This window comes from Sceloporus occidentalis, unplaced genomic scaffold (genome assembly GCF_023333645.1).
Source record: "Sceloporus occidentalis isolate IW3139 unplaced genomic scaffold, rSceOcc1.0.p SCAF_3, whole genome shotgun sequence".
NCBI classification, from domain to species: Eukaryota; Metazoa; Chordata; class Lepidosauria; order Squamata; family Phrynosomatidae; genus Sceloporus; species Sceloporus occidentalis.
The window spans coordinates 147,477,641-147,491,744 of record NW_028316983.1 but is presented as its reverse complement, the minus strand read 5'-3'; the positions used below and the strand labels follow the sequence as shown (position 1 = coordinate 147,491,744).

At 42.2% G+C, this 14,104-nt stretch overlaps 1 protein-coding gene across 1 annotated transcript in view; it reads right to left on the bottom strand.

The window, feature by feature from the left end:
• Nucleotides 1-13,458, bottom strand: part of BASP1 (brain abundant membrane attached signal protein 1) — an 83,940-nt gene extending 70,482 nt beyond the window's left edge. The window contains exon 1 of the mRNA XM_089516577.1: nt 13,242-13,458. The gene's annotated coding sequence lies outside the window, so the exon portion shown is untranslated. The remainder of the gene's footprint in view (nt 1-13,241) is intronic.
• Between the last annotated feature and the right edge of the window lie 646 nt (nt 13,459-14,104).

Genomic DNA, 14,104 nt, shown 5'->3' with positions numbered 1-14,104 from the left:
GCCGATCACATCATAGTCGCAACAACTGTGCACATCCAGCCCCGATCCAGGCCACTGCTGCGGCCCTGAACCAGGTCCCTGGAAGAAGCAGATCCTATCCGCTCCTTCTTGGCTCAGTTCTTCCTGGATGGTGCAGCATCAGCATAGATTTCAGCCACATTTGGGGCATGCGTCATCTGAACACTACACTCTTAACCCGGCCAGAATCCACGTCATTTGGCCTGTGTGTTCTGGGCATGGGTCGATTTTATCCCCAAGTGAGGTGAAGAAAGAATGTAAGAAACTGGACAGTTGTTAAGTCTCAGTCACAACAAGCAACATTTCACTTAAATGAGCATTGGCTGAGCAGAAGTTTAACCAAAAAAAAAAAAAATTAACCCGAATTACTGGTCCACTTTTTTCTGGGAAAGATCTCTTCAATTAAAATTGTCTGGCAGGCTAGTACTCACTAGATCCCCTCAGCTAAGTCAGCATCTTTCTGCTTCAACAAGAATCAGCAAAATTATCAATATACATATTTAACTATCTTACAGTACAGTCTTAACCAACCTGATGCCCTTGACATGTGGAACTTTAGCTTCCCAAAATTCCCAGCCAGCATAGGGAACTGGGACTTTCTGTGACATCTGAAGGATGTCAATTTGGGGAAGGCTGCTGTAAGTTTTTCTTGAACACACAGATATTAGTATGAAACACTTCAATTCCACTGGATAAATCATAAATGTGATGGGTTGCGATGGGGATTAGGGGTTTTTAATTGTATTTTTATATTGTTATTTTATATTCATAATGCTGTAATCTGCTTTGATACCTTGAGAAAAAGCAGAATATAAATAAATACTATTATTATTATTATTATTATTATTATTACTACTACTACAGTGGAAGTATGCTATGCATGGGAAATGGACATTTAAGTGTATCCTTTTAATAGTCTTTATGTATGTCTTTATTTGGATCTAATACAGGAAATGGTGGATGATTTACTAAATTTTCTATTTTTCTCTGGAAAAAAACAATTGTCTTACACTTATCTTGTTGGCACCACAAGTTGTTCCCTTTAGAAATGGACTCTATGCCTGAAGAGGTTTTACAGGAAATCCATCACAGCAGGTTAGCTTTGGACCAGTAGCCTACAACCCTGCTTCACTGGAGCATCAAACCATCTTGTTCATTTGGCAGCAGAAGGACCAAGAGTTTTTCATTTTGGCACATTACCCAAATCTGTTCTGTCCTCAGGCCACTGAGGGGCGGAAAGAGAGGCATGGAAGGAAATCTCTTCATGGTTTCAGTGTGTGTGTGTGTGTGTGTGTGTGTAGGGAAGTTCCACTGCTGCTGAGCTTTGTGTGATGGCACGGGTGAAACCCACTACTACTGAAGCACATGCATAGTGTAGGTAGGTAGTTGGGACAACTGAACAGCAAGGCACTGGGCATCTGTGATGGTGGAGATATGTGTATTTCCCTCCTTTCTTTGGAGGCTTCAGGATATGAAAATCACAAAGAGACACCCTGAAAAACAGACTTTAGAAATTGCAGGATGCTTAGGGAAGAGCTTTTGTAGCTCAGGAAACAACATACATCTAACATATGTTAATATGTTAATATTAATATGGTTTTAATGTGTAATATGTGCTTAATATGTTTTTAATTGTTTTAAATTAATATTTTAATTGGACTGATAGTTTAGTGCTTTTTAACTTTCATACCTCATAATGGCTTAACTATTTTGTTTCAACTTATACTGTACATCAATTTAGATCCTGTATTGAAAGAAAAGTGGATATAAATCAAATAAATAAATAGATTCATGGATATGCATTAGAATGTCCAAAAGAGAAAGCATCATGACCTGACGTCCTAGGACAGGAGCCAGGATCCCAGCTGGGACCACATGCACTGACATCTATCCTGAGAAGTACCTACCATGGCTGGGTCTCTAAGGGGCTCAATCAACAGCGCTAACATGGTGACTCTGTGCTGCCCCTGAAAGTGCTGGGTTGGAGATGTGGCATCCGTATGCCACACCCCCAACTCACTTCAAAAAGGAACAACAAAACGCAGCTCCTATTCCCAGCGCTACAGCATGGCCTTATGATGCCCTTCATGCGTGGTGCTATTTGGACACTACGCATGAGCAACGTCATCATGGCGTACCCCGTCTGGTCGTGCATGTGCCAAGATGGTGCTCAGGTTCTGTGAAAAGGGCTTGGAGCATGTAAATGCTCAGCCCTCGGGCAACCCTAGTTCGGGCCCAGGCCAGCACAAAGTGCCAGTCTGTACAGGCCCTATGTCACCATTTAAGATTCCAGAACTGGATTGACAATGCATTGGCTGTGTCAGAGCACCATGACACCAACTTCCAACCAGCTTTAGAGCTCTCCCATTATCAGATTGGACTGAAGAGGTCCACTGTACAAGAGAGGGTCCCCTACAGGTGCTTAGTAGGAGGAGAGGGGGCTTGAAACTTGAAGCCAGCACTGATGCTATGTAAGATATCTTTTCCAACCCTCTATCTACTATACTATATAACCAGCTTCTATCTGAACATCTGACCAATGGAATATATAACAGCTTAGAGAGTGATTAGCACTATAAAGTGGTATAGAAATGTAAGTGCTATAACTAGCTGATTGACCTTTATTTCACAACTAAATCATGGTGCTGGCTGTTTAATCAAATCAAAAATGCCCTTCTGTAAGTGGACCAAACCAATCCAAAGTGCAAAAATATTACTTTTTAGATCCAGCTCCCAGAACCAATCATGTTGGCTGGAAGACTCAGAGTTAAGAGTCTAAAAAAGTAATGTTGCCCAAGGTGTAAACTTACCTTAGTATTGAAACATGGGGGGCCTATGACAAAAATGGAGGAGGTGAGCCCCCCTCTTTGTTCCACAACCACAGCAGATATGGCAACACATGCCTTTCATTTAAGAATGGCGTCATGACTACCATTCTAGGGCTCTCTATCAGAGTCTGTAAAATCTATTTTGGGGGGTTTGCCAAATGCAGAATGCCCCAGCCAGCATGGCAAGTGGGTTTCTGGGAATTGTAATAAAAAAGAGCAACTGTTACAAGTTCTACTATCTACAGGGAGCTACTGCCCCATAACCTTCCAAAAAAACCATATAAATTAATTTCATCTACCATTCATGTGTTGTCACTAGAGGCATCTTTCAACAAGGGAGGAATTGGTTCAGGAGAAAGCAAACACAAATGATCACAAGCAGTCAACAAATTTTATTTGAAGTAAGTGTTTGTTTGTTTTAATTTTTAAAAATGAAACAAAACTGTAGGATCTGTGATTTATGAGAAACCATGTTTGCTTGGGGTGGGAGGGGCAGGAAGTTCCAGGTTATTCTACAAATATTTGGGAAGACTACAAGAGGATCCATACAAAATCATCTGTGCTATTTAATAAAATGTTATGGAGTTAGTACAAGCTGCATTGTTTCACACATGTCGGAAACTAGGATTCCTTGATTCTTCTTATGAGTTGTCAAGATAATCTGAAAATGAAACAAGGTTTTATTTTTCAGATAGTAGCAAAACTGCAACACTGAAACCCATTGTCCATATAGAAACAATTTTCCATATTTTTGTTTTGCTACATTCAACCTGAAAAACCATCAGATACAGTTTATAGCTATTCAAATGTATCTCTCTGAAATAAATGTATCTCTCTGAAGTATTTTGGGGCCATCAGATTCTAGGAGTCCAGCAAATTGTGCCATGTATGACATTAAAATGCTGCAGGGGAAAGATTGACTTTACGAGTGCTTTCCATTCTCCAGATAGGCTTCTCTCCCCCCCCCCCCCCATACCATATCTTGAGACCATTTCTTAATGCATTAAGCCTCTATTGCATTCCATATGGTTTCTATTTTCAAATCTCTGATGCTTTCAAGAATTTGATCCTTGACTTCATTCATTGTTGCCTGGCTACAATTTGCATTGACTGACAAGAAAAAGGCCAGCCAGTTCCCCCTCCTTCAGCTCATTCCCCCAAAACTGTATTTCCTGAATCGGCTCAACAACTTAATCCAAAACACTCATTCACTGGAAGAAAGCACTGCCTGAAAGGAAGACATCTTCCTCAGCCCTTTTCTGTTCTACACATTTTATTTTTCAACAAAATCAGTGAGAAACGAAAATATAATGTCCATGGGATGACTCTTTGAAAAATAGTTGAATTGACAGAAATCAGTATTTTAATAGGTTGCCAGCTGATTCTTTGAATATGATAGCGCAGCATTAAAGATTCTTGCTAGTGTACAGTGGTACCCCGGGATACAAATTGATCGCGTTACGAAATTTCCGGGTTACGAAAAAGTTAGATTGGAAAAAACTGTTCCGGGTTACGAAGATTTTTTCGGGTTACGAAATTTTTTTCGGCGCGAAATTCAAATGTGAAGCGCGGCTAGCGGCTTTCCAGCGCCTTTTCGGGTTGCGAAATGTATCGGGTTACGAACGGCGCCGCGGAACGAATTAATTTCGTAACCCGAGGTAGCACTGTATTCTGTGTCTGTGTGAAATAGCACTGCTCTGGGTGCTATTAAGTAAACTACATACACCTCTGAAAATTCAGTATGAAAATCAGATATGGAAAACATCACCAACGACAATAACTTCCACACAGTAATGTACCATCACAGAATTGTTGCTGTGCCACAAATAATCCATTAACTAAATAATTAAAGATTTATTTGAGTACCCAAAGTTCCCACCAGGTTTGGGATCAGAATCTGGCATCTTAGGATAGTGGCTAGGGCTTCACTGCACTAGGAAAATCCACCCAGCACTTGATATCTGACCCACACCTTCTTTAGCCAGCTGGCTGAGTCTCTGAGCACTCAATCAGAATTTCCCCCAATGCTCCAGAGTGACACTAGACGAAGCATCCTTAGAGTACTGCTGCTGTTGCCACTGCCAAAAAACCGCTAAGAGACTCCACCAGGGTAACAGCCAAATCACTGTATCATCATCATACAAAAGCAGAGAAGATGCATCTATTCACTGCTCTAGTATTTCAACGTTCACATCATGTTGCATTTGCTTCTGCTCCCATGTCATTTTCTGACCTCAGTTCTTACCTTATGGCTCTGGTCTACTCTGGCTTCTTAGATATTATATTGTGCTACACCAGCAGTTCTCAAACTCCATCCCCTTAAAAACTACTTATGAATGTCTGGGGTGGGGAGTTGTCAGACCAGCTGACTGTTGCTGTTGTATATCATAATTTAATAACCATAAACCTGTCTTTCTAAAGCAATGGATTCACCCATTTTTTCCCAAGCAAATTTCTGTGAATCTGAGTGCAATGTTTGTCAGCTTTATCCTTCAATTAAGCTTAGTACAAATCCTGTTTCTGTACTGGACCAGGGCCTCACCATCATGTCATGGTCAGGTTTTAGAAAAAATACTTTTTGGAACTAAGGACTTTATCACAAGGGGAAAATGGGGGAGAGGGGTAAACAGTAAAAATTGTGTGAAAATCATGCAATTGTGATTAACATTTTCACACACATCACAATTAAAGAGCCATTATCCCAGGAATAAACAGGAAATAAACAGCAACAAATCATTCACGGTATTTCCCTGTGAATTGTTTGTTGCTGTTTATTGCCTGTTTATTCCCAGGATAATGGCACTTTAATCGCAATGCCATGTGAAAATGTTAATCGTGATTGTGCAGTTTTCATGGGATAATCGCTGTATAACCTCCAATTTTCCCTGTGTGATAAATTCCAAAAACCACAAGAGATCTGGTCCAAAAAGTAACTTTTCCAAGAACCATGTACCCATCTATCATTTCTGATGTGGCCTCAGCCCTAAGCCTTTAGACAATCATCCCACTAATCTATCAAATCAAGAATGCATACGCATTGTACTTGCTATGCCCACTTCTCCATCCCTGTGCTGTAACATCTATTAGCATTTAGTCCATACAGTACTGTGGCCATGCTCAGGATCTCCATGCCACTGCATTATATTCCTGAAAGCCATTACTAGTAGTATGTAGTACACAATATGTGCATTACAGTACCATACATTTTAGTGGTTTCTCTAGGATACCAAATACTTCTGCATGTTTTGGAAGAGGGCTGTACCATATCATGAGGTGCCAGTTTTGGTGTAATATTTGTGGTACTTGCATTGTGCTCTGGCACTGGATCAAGTTCTCTCCCCCATCAGAGATGACAGCAGGATGTACACTTCCAGTCATAGTGGACTTATAAGACAGGAAGAACCAGTCTATCATTTGCTTGATTATGGTGGAGCTTGTGGAAGTTAAGGCCATGGTCAGTGGGAACTTGCAAATGCACAGAGCCTCGTACATGACAGGGCATTCAGTAACTCATGAGTTGCCAAAAACAGAAATGGTAGGGGGAGCTCATCTGTTTCTAAAATTTCAAGTACGACCAGGGAGCCCTCGATGATCTTTATAGTCATTAAAGGGAAGCTGCCATCCAATCCCTGACAACTTCCCAGTTGCTGCCTTAGGGGAATAAATGAACTATGAACATGCCCAGAAGCACTTTGGTGTAAATGCATATGTTCTGAGACAGATGTTTGGCATTGCAAATCGAAGACCAAAGTCTTGGTCCAATGAAGATATACATGGAACTTGTTGTTTTAATGTTTTAGCAAATATTTCTAATACTTCCACTATAACATGTGTGATGAATGTTACAGTGTGACAAATGATGGTAGTGGGGGGACTTTGAGGGAGACAGCAATAAGGACACAATGACAACATTCAATTGTCTGGCATCCTGTTCTTAATTTTAATGAAATCTGTTTATTCCTTTATTGCATACCCAATGGACAATGGTTCAGGTACACCTCACATGTAACATCTGGAGTGTAGAGCTAAAGATCCAGTTTGGGAGGGAATGATGTAACATTTGCATTTTCAGCAGGTATTCAGCCTGTTTCTATCTTGGGATGGAAAGTCAAGCCTTGTGTGCTAAGTCATGAGAGGAGGGAGGGGAAGAATAGAGCTTTGCTTCTTGGGCTCCATTACTTCCAGATGTTTAATGCACTGATTGAATAAAGGGTTAGATATACTAGCACAACAATGGCTTGGCATTGTACCAGCCATGCTACAAAAGTATCATGGCCAGGCAAGATTCATGAACCAGCAGTCAATGATAAAACCAGAGGTCTATAGCTCATGGTGCCCCCACGAAAGTACAAACTCTGTCTTCCCAGGAAACAACGCTAATCTTTCAAAAGACAGACAGACACTTGATTGGTTTATACAATATTTTCTGCCTGTTCTTTGCTCAAGAACAAAAAAGTACAAAGGAGGGCAGAAGGAACATGGAACGAAATAGGTACTGGGGGAATACAGAAACAGTGCCCTGTACCAAAAAGAAAACTAATTCAAAATACATTGTCATTTCTGAGCCTTATATATTAGCCTTATAATTCTCCTTATAAACCCTGAGGGTTAGGATCATGGCCTTTTCACCAGGAAAGACAATACCTAGGCTTTCACTAAATCCATTATTTCACATTACAATCAGGCCTATGGAATAAATGGTCTAGTAGAGTGTGATAGACTAGCCCCCCAATTCCTATCATGTTTATTTGTAAAGATTTCACAATGCTATCTATGGAATTTACACCCAAATAAGCATGCTTCCAAGTGTGCTCTCTGCACACCTTTTGGAAACGAGCCCCTCTAAATTTGCTTGGATTTCTTTCTGAGCAAATATGTAATGGCAAATGACTTCTCTAAATCTCACTTACCAGGAATTAACTTCCCCTGTACTCACTTCTAAAGAAATATGCCCAACACTTGGCTAGAGTCACTTCTAAAGAAATATGCCCAACACTTGGCTATTCTTTCTTAACAATTCTGACTGAACAGTTTCGTCAGTCAACATGTACCCAGTCCTAAATAATTATGTGGAACCAAGTTCCATTGGCCTAAAGGAAACAGGTTTCTGGTTGCTATGCTGAAAAAGATCTGGCACCAGTTACTAACACAGAAGTGAAACTGCTAATGATTTAAAGAGAGAAGAGGTTTCTATCTTATACAGTGTTGTGGGTTTTCAACAAATGTTTATGGGTTGTTTTTAAAAGAGAGAGAGAGAGACTTCTGTTTTCTATATGATGTGTTTCTCTAAGCTCAACTACACCCTACATAGTATCAGATCAGATCAGCTGTAACAGGGGACTGAAAGACAGAGAAACACAGGACCATTGTAGAAAATGCATTTTATTTTTAACATCCAACTGCAGTTACTACTTTTGCCATCTTAGTGGATGGAAATTTTAGTTGGTGTAACGTGGGGAGGGCTCTTAAGACATCATTTCCAGTTGCCTTAACAAAAGTGGAATGATTTCTTCTCTTACAGTTTCTTTTTAAACACAAAATATTTAGAAGGGAGGGTCCTAGAGAAGAAGAATGTAGACAGGGTTATAAACATTATTTCAGACATCACATCTGAGTAAATTTAGATCCTTTGAGCAAGATTTTAGCAATGTGCAGTGAAGGGGGCACATGCTTACTTGGATCACTTTTTTCAAAGAAACAATGTGGTGTGTGATACAGTTATTTCACTACCAACAGTTATTGCACTACCAAACTTCCTTAGTTACCCAATCACCTGTTTGGACACATGATCATGTACCAAAGTAAATGAGGAAGAGGGCAGCTCATTTGGGAGCTTGTAGTGGCTTTATTTGACTGTGGAGCAAGGCCTTCTATACTTAAAAGTACAACTCACTACAAGTAAAAGCACAATGTGTTTATCCTGGATTGCATCTTGGAAGAGATTTCACTCATTTGCAGGATAGGTTTTTTGAGAAGGCCTTACATGTCAGTCCAGCATCTCAGCACAAGGAGTTAAGATTGGGCTTATGTACCAGGTATGCCAAAAGCAGAAATCCCTCCCTTCCCCCCGCCTTCTTTTATTTTTATGGTGACTGTGGATACATGTGCTACCGTTATTATGAGGTTTGTAAAAGAGAAACCACAAGAAATGCTTTTGAAGTGTACTACTTTTTTTGGCAACATAGATATTTTTAAAGAAAGCAGTAAAGAATTTAGTCTGTTACATTGGAAAGGTGAGAGGGGGGAAAGGGGAAATCTAACCTCATCTTTAAGACTAAGGGTCCTTTCACACTAAACAGTTATAGCATGATTCCACAGCTGCCATAGCAACATCAAATGGAATCATGAGATTTGTAGTTTGGTGAGGCACTAGAGCTCTCTGGTTGAGAATTCTAAATGCCCCTCCCTAAAGCGCAAATCCCAGGATTCCACCGAATGGAACCATTGCAGTCAAAGTGGAATCATGGCACTATATCTGAGTAGGAAGAAATGCCCCTAACTGATTTATAGTTCCACTCAAACTGAAATAAATCAGTTTTAAAGGTGCTGCTAGATTCCACCTCTCCCCCAACACAAACTTTGCAGGGGGTGGGGAATGAAGTATTTCCAACAACAGGCTTTTCAAGTTGCTGGGAATGTTGCCCTGCCCTTTCCTAACCTACCTGTTCCTTTCCCCAGACTGAAATCTGGATGCTTTCTGATAAATGCTGTCACTACTTTGCTATGTCTTGTGGCCAAGGCAATCATCTGTTGACTGATGGACTGATTGTTTGGAAGGCTGTGGACAGAGGTTACCCAATCAGCATTCCAAGCGACAATGTTCAGTTGGCCCAGCTACACAGGCAGATATGCAGGGCCTAGAAATGGGTATTCTCTTCAAATGTGACAGTTCCTTTCTTTTAATAAATCCTTGGATAGATCCATGTTTGGGTGAACCTTGCACATTCAGCCTGTTCACTGCTATTATTTCCACTAGAATGATTGTGCTGATAGAGGGAAACTAATCCAGGGAACTTGTGGGGGCTTTTTTTTCCTGCCTCCCAAGCAGTAAGGAGGATATTTCCACATAAGCACAGACGGTAAAATGTTCACCTTGATGCGGTCGGCGAGTGTAAAATGATTCTGGTCCTCTCCAACTGTCATATCTAAGCCAATGTTACATGCACAAATCCCTGGCTTATTAATGGAAAGAGAATGTAGGGCCTCAGAAACGACTCCAGGAGGCCAAGTTGTCAGCAGGAACCCAGATTCAAGCCTGTACTGATGACCAAGCTACCCTGGGAGCAAGTCAGTCATCTGTATCATCATCTGCTAAGGAATGAAGAGGATTTTCCCACAACATCTGTTGCAAAAATGTGGGGAAACGGTCATCCATAACCACCATGCATCCTGGCAAATCACATTCCTTGAACTGGACAGAGAGAGAAGTGAAACGAAGAGAAAAAAATGAACCAGATGTCAAGAGGAGACCACCCAAATATGAGAGATTTTTGAATATCTCTTTCCATTTCAACTCTCCACCCCAGAAATCAGACAGGAAAAAGACAGGAGGGATGGATAAATCTGGCAAGCTCAGTGTGCCTGAATGCCTCCTATGGTGACAGATTCTTCACAATATCATTCAATGTGGCATTTAAATGTACAAGGCGCACCCAAGTCATCTAATTGTCCTCCTTTAATGGATTGGCCTAATTAGTGCCGTTCGAGGAGGACCCCTCATGTTTGCAGACAAGATGGCCAGCCTAGCAGATAGTAATCGGTCTATGAAATGGATGCCCCTGTTCTCGGCAGAATCCTTCGCAGGCCATCTTGCAAGATATCAGACACAGAAAATTGTACCAGGGCTCTCATCCACCCCACTCATTTCTTTACAACTGATTTTTCCCCCACGTATCTCAAAGGGAGCTGAAAGTAAGAATTTATCCCCCTTTCCCCCCCCCCCCCCGCAACAGAGCAAAAACAGCACCAGTGCCAGCAATAATAGTAATGCCACACTGACAACTCTGAACACATCTATAATGAAGGGGGGTTTTCTTCCTTTTTGGGTACGAAAGGCCATTTCATTCAGGTGGCATTGCAAATGTGAACCTCAAAGACCACCACCCTTTAAACCCAATGGAGAACTGATCAAGATGCTCATGGAGGAAGGATGCAGGGGCGAGTGGCTTTCCTCCAAGGTCTGCCATCTCAAGATGCCGGCCTTTGTTCCTCCAGTCCTGAGATGAGCCCGGCTTAACCAGAGGAAAGGAGGCTCGCCTGGTCCCTTCTTCCACACCCTGCTTTCCTACGCATGCGCATGCGCCAGGCGAAGACAAAGGAATAGGTAATTACAGGAGAGGTTCATTCATTTTCCCCTGCAGTACTGCAAAAGAGAGGCTCAACTGGAGGAGGGGTGTATGTGTGTGTGCATGTCCATCTATTTCCTAGCAGATGTGGCAGATGGGCTGGGTGTGAGTTCACCTACCGCTGGGCCAAAAAAAAGCATCCTAGTGGAGGGAAAGCAGCCCATCCTCCAGGCGCTGCGTCTCCAGAACCGCTATTTCAACTCCAGCAGGGCGTGGAGAAGAGAGCCATACTGCAGAAGCCAAGGTTTACACACACAACCACACATACATACACACACACTGTTGCTATGGGGGGGGGGGGGAGAGAGAGAGAGAGGAAGAGAGCAGTTGGGATGTCAAGGGAGGAAAGGGGGTTGCTGAATCTCTGGATATTTTGGGAGTGAAGCCAACAACTCTAATCTGAAAGGCTGAGAAGATGCTACATACATATGCTCACATACACACAGAGAAAGAGCTCTTGCAGATTTAGTCAGTCTGCATGTAGCCCAGTGTGGGAGATTACAATTGCCACCAATGTGTCTGGTTTCTTTCATTCATTCATCCTGTCTTTTTTTTTTTTTTCATCCATTAGTTGGTGTGAGTTTTTAAAATTATTATTCATACTAAAAATAATAATTAATATTATTATTGCTAATAATAATAATAATAATAATAATAATAATAATTACACTTGGGACTGCCAATACACCCATCCACTGTTTCCTTTAGGGTTGCAAAGGAGGGACCCAACCACATGCCAGAATTAAAGAAAGGGGTTTAAACTGATTTGAGGAGGGGGTTTCATCTTTTCTTTTTCTTCCCTGGCCACTCCATCTCTCCCCCATCCATCCTCACATTGGAGGGAGGGGGGAGGATTTGAACTCTTCCCAATCAATGCCTGTCCCACGATTCTCCCCAAAGCGCTCCACAGGTAACACAGATGGGGAAGGGAAATAAAAACGAACAAACAAAGCCCCTTTCCTTGCAGAGCTGAGCTGAGAAACCCATCGCTCCATCATCTCCCCCCGCTTCCTCCCCATCCCTTGATCTCAACATGGAGGCCCTCCTTCCCCCACCACAACCTCCCCTTCCTCTATTTCCCCCCTTAAAGAAAGCTCCCCTCCCCAGGTAAAAAAGAGGGTGCATTTATGTATGTGTGTGTGTGTGTGTGTGTGTGTGTGTACATACAGAGAGAGAGAGAAAGCAAAGATTTCTGAAAGATGTGTGTGGGTGCACGTCCCATTTTTCACAACGGTGCATTTACACACACACACACACACACACACAGAGGGCGAGTATTTTTTGCAATGGATGCGTGCGTCTTCATCTAGATAGAGATACAGATAGAGATATGGGAATATATTAGAGAGAGATTAGACAGAGAAATATAATAATGATAGATGATAGACAGACAGATAGATATTAGACAGAGAAATATATTAGATAGCTAGACAGATAGATAAGACAGAAACAGAGAGTACGTTTACACACACACACCTCAAATATGCACATGCACACACATATATATGTACACACTCACATATATGTATGTATGCACACACGCGCGCACACTACATATATATATATATATATATATATATATATATATATATATATAGTCACCCCATTTTATATACATGATAACATCCCAGATCCACAAAAAAGACCCAGGTCTTTTCAAAGACATGTCTGTATTGTCTATCTCCGCCTGTCCAAAAGCGACCCATCCCTGGACGCCTCGTGTCCATGATTCCTTCTCCTGCCATCCCTGGTTGTTGCATGGCTTTTTCCTCCCAAGTGCCTCTTTTCCCTCTCCTTTCAAAGTGGGCATCTGGAGCCTCACTTAGGGCGGGTCTCTCCTTACATCCAGTTCTCCTATTGTGTAAAAATGTGGGGGGGGGGAGAGAATTAGTATCCACACCCCCACGTTTCAGAGCCCCCAGTGTGGCAAGATGGGCGTAAAAAGGAAAAGAAAAGGAGGAAGAGGAGGAGATGGCACCAAATGGCCATGGAGGAAACTCTCTCTGGTGGAGAGGGAGGGAGGGAGGAAGGGGGGGTCTCAGGGTCTTACCTTCTTCCTTCTCTCCTCCTGGCCCCCCTTTGGGTGACTCCTCGAAGGCTGCTGCTGGAGTAAGGCTCACCAAGCGCCAAGAGAGACAGAAGAGAGTAGGAGTAGTAGTGTGTGGGGAAGGGGTGTGTTGTTGTGGGTCTCCTGGTTGTAGGCTGCCTGGCTGGGAGTGGAGCTGGAGCACTAAGGCTGCTGCTGCTGCTGCTGCTGCTGCTGTGGCTGCTGCATTTCTCCCTCCCTCCCTCGCCTCCCTCTCTCTGTGACAGTCTGTGGGCAGTTCAAAAGCCACACATGCGCAGGCACCACACACCCCACACCCACCCACCCCTTCAGTGTCTGTCTATCATGGCCTCCCCCTTCCTGATCTGAATTTATTTATTTATTTATTTATTTATTTATCTCTGTGTATATGTGTGTGTGTGCTGCTGCTGCTGCTGCTTCTTTTCCAACCCACCCACTCCTCTTCTTCCTCCTCTTCTTCTTCCTCTCCTCCATCCTTTCTCTCGCCTTTAGGGGGCGCCTTGAGCCCAAGGTTTTCCATATATATATATATATATATATATATATATATATATATATATATATATATGGTTGTTTTTATCATTTGGTGGGAAGGCGCCTATAGAGATAATCTTGCCAACCTTTGGGGGAAATAAAGTCATAAACTCCCCCTGTCGAATAGCTTAAAAGGAAGCAGGGTGGGTTTCTCGTCCTTTTCTTATATTTTACCCCCCAAGAGGCTGTTTGAATCTTCTCAGGGCGGGGGTGGATTTCTTGTCTTCGCCTTATTATTATTATTATTATTATTATTATTATTATCCCTTCCTCAAGGGGTTATTTGAACCCTCTCAGAGTTTGGGCGGATT